Here is a 7,500-nt window from a genome sequence, read left to right on the forward strand (position 1 = left end):
TGTCAATATAAGTAACACAACATGATGGATAACTTCATTTAGCTCAAATACTAATAATAATACATGGATAATAGAATGAAAAGGAATGCTGATTATTATTTGATTAGAACATGGTAAAATATTGATGATCAAAATCAGATTCCCCCTCACTCTCAGTGCAGCATCACATGCATTGTGTACTACAGTAGTCAGTGTATTGTTTTAAATGCCTGTTAACTGTTGACCCCTTATCATCTCCCCTTATGAGTCTTCCCCACTATCCAGTTTCATTCATGAATTCAACAATAAGAATGGGTGCATTCATGGTCAAATTTGCATTGTCTATTAAATAAATTATTACATTAAATTCTGGCTCAGCAACTGATTTGCTGATCATTTATTACATTTTTATAAATGTTTTTTTTTTTTCTTTCATGATGCATGTGATGCCATGATTTTTCTTTTCTTTGTTTTTTTCTTACATTTTTTTTGTCAAATTGCCATGGAATGAATTTGCTACAAACATAAACAAGGGCTTGTCTGTATGGGTATTGAAAGGTTAAAGCCAGTATAGGCCACTATTTAAAACGGAAGAGAAGAAATGTCTGCTATAGCAATGTGAAAACTAAGATCCAGGGATGTGCTGGCCATTGGGAAAAGCGGGACAACTCCCGAACGGCCGGGTTCATTCCCGGCCGGTCCAGGCCGGCCATTAGGAAAAAAAATTAAATAAAATGTCGGCCTTCGTTCCATTTTGGGGGCTGGGCGGCCAACAAAGTAAATAGTCACTGTCGGGAAGAAACCTTGTGTCTCCAAGTTTCAAATTTATACATTTTTTCGCAAAGCAAAGCCCTGCTTCATCATATAAGGCCGTTGCACAAAAGTAGTGAAAACAGCAGATCTACAAGAACACAACGCCTCGCACCTTGTAGATCGGCTGTTTTCACTAGTTTAAATCATTTTTAAAATGATAAATACAAAACAAACGGTTTTGGACATACAAGGTTTCCACCCGAAAACAACGAAATATAACTCATGTACAGTAATTGGCCCACTGGCTTGTCACTTGTCATGATCTGAAATGGCAAATCTTTGAGTAGCAGCAGCGCTATAGAGAGAGATCTCTCTCTATAGCACGCAATGAGGGCCTCTCCAACTCTTTTTCCCGGGCTGAATCAGGGGCCCAGCACGTCCCTGCTAAGATCTATGATTTTTTTTCGTAAAGTGAATTGTAACGTCTGCAACGTGTGAAGTGCGTTCATTCACAGGGGATATAGGCCCACGGTATGTCCAAGAGAATTTGGGTGAGTGGGAAATTGTGACTAGTGTTCCCCTTCCTGTGTTCCAAATAAAATGACTATTCCTTGTGTCTTGTCTTCCTACAGTTAATGTCGGTCCGAACTAACCCTGCAACTTATTAATTGATTTGCCTCATTTAAAAAAAAAAAAAAGCCTAATTAATTAAAGGGGTATTTCACTTTCAAAAAAACTTTTGGTAATTTTATCATCTAATTTTTTCTGGTGACTCATACTACCCTCCTAATATGTGAGCAGGCCGTGTTTTTTCCATAACATTTTTCATTTATTTAAAAAAAAAAAATTGTATTTCATTTTTTCCATTTTTCCAAATAATTATTAAAAATAAATGAAAAAAGTTATCGAAAATACACGGCCTGCTCACGTATTAGGAGGGTAGTATATAGGAGGGTAGTATATGAGTCATTAGAAAAAATAATGGGTGTTTTTAATGAATCTATCATGGTTAAAATGGAGTTTGAAGTTACAATGGGTGTGTATGTGGAGAGAAGCCCTACCACTGCTCCCTGTTGAAAGTGGAATATCCCTTTAATTAATTTCAGATAACATGTAGGCTGGGCAGCCTGGGCTACTATGACAATGTAAGTTGTTTACCCGTTGGAGGTCTTTCCATGGACCAACTAGACTATATGACTATGGACAAAAATTATATATTTCATTCATGAATGGAAACACACGGATCCCCTCCAGACCCCCCCCCCCCCCCTCCCTGCATATTCATTACAGTAACAACAGTAGGCTACATGCACCGCCTGTAAGGGGTTGGATCACCGCGGTATAGACTACGTGCAGATGTAGGCCACTCGGCACTCTGTCGTCTCTCTGCTGCTTGTGCTGTTCGGTGTGTCAACAAGAGGAAAGGCAACTTTTAGACCAGAGTAAACTTAATGCTGGCATAACGCTGGAGGCTGGATCACAGGTCTCTGCGGCGCGCGGATCAAACGTGGTGTCCTCCTACATCTGGTAAGTTGTGTGATGTTATTTTAGTTCTTGCATTAGGCTAGGCTTATTGATTTATTGATTGAATACTTAATTAGAAGTTCGCACATAAGAAAAGCACAGCACAGGACAGTTCAGATAAGGTCTACCTCTTAAAGGGTTTAAACCCAAGAAAGCACAATGTCTTTTGTTTACATTGGGGTCCTTAACTCAATTCATTACTCATATTAATTCTGTGTGTTTTCTTGTGCATTTCAAGCATTTCTTTTCATAAAACATGATGGCATTCTAATTCTTGGCTTGCCTTATTGCTGTGTGAAAATGTGTTTTTTTTTCCTTTTATAACAGACAAACAAACTTTTGTTGACCAGACAGCTCCAAAATGCAATTCATCCCATCAACATTGATGCCAGTGTCAAATGTTTCATACCTATGTGAACACATTCCTAGACCTAGACCATGCACAAGCAGTTAACACTGACATTATGCTTCCTTTGCGTCTGGATAGTGGACAGTTAGCTGAAATGACAATGAGAATATATTAGTTAATATATTCTAATATATTTATAGCATTTGATTTCCTGGGAGGAACTAGGCTTAAATCTTTCTGGGGCGTTGGCTGTCTGTCTGCCTGTCTTTGGCTGCATGCTGACTTCTGGAAGTCTAACCCCCAAATCTGTTTCTAGTTACGTTTTATTTTTTTCCCCCCTTCTTTTTCAACCCCAGGATGGAACCACTGAAGCTAAAAAATGCATCCCGGAGATCAATTAAAATTCCTCTACAGCTATTTTTCATTCACTGTGAGGAAGCGTGTGCGTGTATCTTTGTAAATTGCAAGGGGTTATGGTTTCAGTGCTGGTTCCCCTGCCTATCATTATTCTAAAAGAGAGACAGCAGTGAGCCAGCAGCCTTGACCTTCTCTACACACGCACTATGAAGATTAAATATAATGTATTTTTATTTTACTGTGTCTTTGAGTGGTGCACAACTGTAATCCCTTAGTTGCTGGGGATGGGGGAGAGAAAAACCTTGTAGAGCTGACTCAAATGAATATATTTTTTCTCTAACATCTTGGAAGAATTGCCTGCTTATTCCAAGTTATGATTTGGGATTTAAAGAATTAAAGCCAGTTGTCATTTCAATTTCCACCTGGGTTGCAGTCAAAATCTTCCAAATAGGCTGCCGCGCTATGCAAACAGCAGTAAGATTTTGCTAATTTGACAGATTATTACTGACTATACTTGATTTTAAGTTAAGTAGACAGTAATCTGCAGCTAATACCCCCAACCATAACTGCACAAACGCACACACGAACGCACGCACACACGCACACAGCACACACACACACACACACACACACACACACACACACACACACACACACACACACACACACACACACACACACAAGTAACCCAAGACTCATACTGTATGTGTGATTCACCTCTTGCCACTACACACAGACACAAAACATCTCTTCTGGCCTCACATCCTGCATGCTAAAGAAATAACCATGAGCTCAGCCTCATAAAATAACACCATAAACCCATAAAGCTTTATACAGCATGTCTGACTTCACATCTAACTAGCTCCATTATGTTTTGGGGCTCCTGGGTTCTGGGAAACAGTAGAGTAGGCTAGAAAAACACTTTTTTCCCCACTCTTTTTGAGAAGTGGTCACACCGTCTCCTCTGCGTGTTTGTTAGTAACTTTGTAGCCTCGGAAACCCAGACTTTTATTTTGGTAACTTTGTAGCATGAGCTGCAATACCCCTGGGTGACCAAGTGGCGCTGTTGAGTCTCTGTCTCACACACACACACACAGGCGACTTTTTATTTTAATACAACAGCTATAGCTATTTTACTTTCCCTAATATGACAGAACTTCTCTTCAAATCCAGTAGTTTTGATTGACTACAAAATGATATTATGAAGGCAAAATGAACCCACTCTGTACAGTAGTGTTATTAATATCCATTTGTGGCTCAGTGAGACGCCTCAGGGCGACAAGCAAAGGGCGAGGTCGCACCACAGTGATGTGGACATCAGGGCTGTGGACATCAGGGATCTCCTTATATGGACATAAAAGGGATTTGTTCCCCTGGCATCACAGGGATCTTCATATCTCCATATATGGGCATAAAAGGTATTTATTCCCCCTGGCATCACAGGGATCTCTCTAACAGGGCATCATTAATATTTATGACATCAGGGAACTCCATATATGGGCATAAAAGGGATTCTGTTAGTTTGACATCACAGTGAAGCCAGTGCATGATGTCAGAGCAGCAAACCCATTCTGGTAGAGTGGTTCCCCTGACATCACAGTGACATCAGAGCATGATGTCAGAGCGGCAAACCCATAGACCGTAAAAATGTGTACACGTCTACACGGACGGATGGACACGGACAAGCTGTGACGTTTCTCATAGTAAACTGTGACTTTCGGTCGCAATCAAACAGAGCCGTAAGAGTCGATTTTATTACTTTTGTACACTCAGTGTTTTATGAACACAGAGAATTTGACTGTGACAGACCAGGACTTGTTGTACTGTATTTAATAAATTCCCCACTGGCAACGGCACATCATTCAGGTTATGACACAAAGAGAGATACGAGTGGCAACATATTCGACACCTTGTGAAATCACTCCCGACACCTGTGGCCACACATGCCCTCACATGGTGTATGGGGGCGTCGTTTATGGATGAGTTTTATTGTCTGTTGGAAGATGATGGACAATGAACGCACATGTTGTCATAGATTAAATGTCACAGATTAATCTGATTGCACTGTTTACCTTCTAGGCTGTGCTTCTTGTGGTTAACGTTTGTACACTAGTTCCACTCACCATTCATACTCGCTTACTGAATGGATTGAAGGCAGTTGCATTGTCTCAGGACAATTTCCAACAAAGCATCAACCCTAGTCAACAAACAACAGGGCTGTCAGGACTGGGGCGGAGGGCGGGGATATTTGTGTTTCCCAAGCTTATTTTTCTTTACTCTAGCTAGTTCATTCATGTGTGAGATTGTCCAGGTGGTGCAGTCTTCTGCCAGTGGCCTTATAGCTGCAGAGCCACTTTCCATTTGGCATCATCTGAACCATGGTTGGGGTGTCTGTCATCTTTGATGATTCTGCTCATCAAGTCTTGAATGTAGGGAATATCACATCCGCTGTACAAGACAGTGATACAGCCAGTCAGGATGCTCTCTGTTGTAGGCCCACAGGACCTTTGTACCCAGGACCTTTGTTTTCAGTCACCGAGAAAGTTGAGGCATTGTTCTGCCTTCTTCACCACCCCTGTTCAGTCTGTATATTTTGGGGGTTGACTGCATTCCATGCTGTCTAAACATCCATTTTTGTCTGATAAATAATGTAGGCCTACATATGCTGTACTTTTCTGTAAATCCAGGTGTGGAGTGTTAGGTAAGTTATTTTTATTCTGTAGTAAACCTGGTGTCTGGCACTACTTTCCTAGTATTTATACTTATCACTGCTCTTAGAATCTATCTATCCTTAGCTGAATATTCTCTTTTTCTGTATCTGCCCTGTATTCACCCCAGCTCTCCTGCCTTTGGCAACTGCATTTCCCCCACAGGATCAATAAAGATCTATCTATCTATGTCCCAGATAAGTTTCTCAGTGATGTGGAGTGGACTCCCAGGAAAGGAAAAATCACTGACCCCCTCCACCACAGCGCCTTCCATGTGGATGGAGGTGTGCTCTCTGCCTTGACCTCCTTAAGTCCACGATCAGCTCTTTGGTCTCGTTGACTTTGAGAGCTAGGTTGTTCTCCTGGCACCACTGTGTCACGTTCTCCACCTCTCTCCTGTAAGCTGTCCTCATCAAACCTCACCACAAAGATGGGGCTGTGCGTGGCCAGACTGGCCACACAGTCATTTGTGTACTGAAGGGGGTTCAGAACGCATGCAGCCCCATGGGGTGCTCCTGTGTGTGTTGAGGGTCTGCTGTGAGTGTTACTAACTCACAGTGAGTTTTACTAACTCGCTGTGAAAGTCATACAAACTCCCAGTGAGTGGTGCTAATTCGCAGTGTACGCTTCACATTCCACAGTGGATTCACATCTGTTAAGGTGATCATGTCTGTTGATTCACGCAGCGGCTAAGCTTAGCCTATTGTCCTGCAGCAACATGATGCGTTCCTTTGGTCTTACATTACAAGACATAAATCTGTGTGGTATCTGGCCATGGGCTTTTGTCTGGGATGTGTCCTTTCATTCTAGCTCTTTGTGTGCATGTGAACAAGTACAAATGATCAGCAAAAACTGCTTAGTAGAAATTATTTTGAACTTCGCATCGCCCCGAATCAATGTCCCAATTTGACATTTTTGGAAAATGTTTCCCTATAACTAGTAAGATGCCCTAAGGGAGAGAAGCGACCTCGCACATGGGCGCGTGCACGCATCCACCTGGGTGATGGCACTTTGGCATGGGATCAACTTTGACCAAAGGAATTCACAGACCTGGTTGGTTGTTTAAGTTGGACTAAATGTGGCCATATTTTCCCAAATATGGAGATGACTGACGTCTGACATCATAGATGTCTGACATCAACATCATAGACCATATGAGATTGACACAATATGTCCATATATGTGCTTTCCCAGATATGGGCTTAAAATTGATGACATCAGGGATCTCCATATATGGGCATAAAAAGGACAAGGACGGAATTCATTTGCAAGTGTGACTCGCGATAAATACATGCCGACATGCTATGGTTAAAATGGTTAACTGTGAATGATTTGAGAGACTTTGTTACAAGATGGACACAAATGAACACACTACTGAAATTCAAGTATTAAGTACTAGTTTTAAAAGTTGAAATGGGAAGTACCAGAAAGCTGCTGATATTTATGTTTCAAATGGAAATTGTTATGTTGTGATAAACTATTATGCTTATGTAACATTGTTATCGGAAAAAGTTGAATAATCCTCAAGGAAAGTTAAGTCTAAAGCCAATTCCCAGTAAAAAGGGGGAAAAAATACATGAATCAACTACTTCTAGTAAAATTCTTTCAGACACTCCTTCAAGTAAATGTTTTCCACACCCATCATTCCATGGGCTGTCATTACTATTCCATCAATAGCACAAATTGAAGAAAAGTGTCCCTATTTGTGCCTGTCAGTAGTTTGGTGGCTTCTCTATGTCAGCGTTTCTCACTGTCCAATTTTTCCTAAAGCCAGTATAGCCGTTCCCTTTTTATAGCACAATCCAGGACTTATTTTAATGAATACAACAG

At 41.1% G+C, this 7,500-nt stretch overlaps 1 protein-coding gene across 1 annotated transcript in view; it reads left to right on the plus strand.

Moving 5' to 3' along the window:
• Positions 1-2,144: 2,144 nt before the first annotated feature.
• The window catches only part of fhl1b (four and a half LIM domains 1b), a 19,508-nt gene continuing 14,152 nt past the window's right edge, over positions 2,145-7,500 (plus strand). The window contains exon 1 of the mRNA XM_080749938.1: positions 2,145-2,259. The gene's annotated coding sequence lies outside the window, so the exon portion shown is untranslated. The remainder of the gene's footprint in view (positions 2,260-7,500) is intronic.

The sequence above is a fragment of the Nannobrachium achirus genome (genome assembly GCF_963921795.1).
Source record: "Nannobrachium achirus genome assembly, chromosome: 19".
Classification (NCBI taxonomy): Eukaryota; Metazoa; Chordata; class Actinopteri; order Myctophiformes; family Myctophidae; genus Nannobrachium; species Nannobrachium achirus.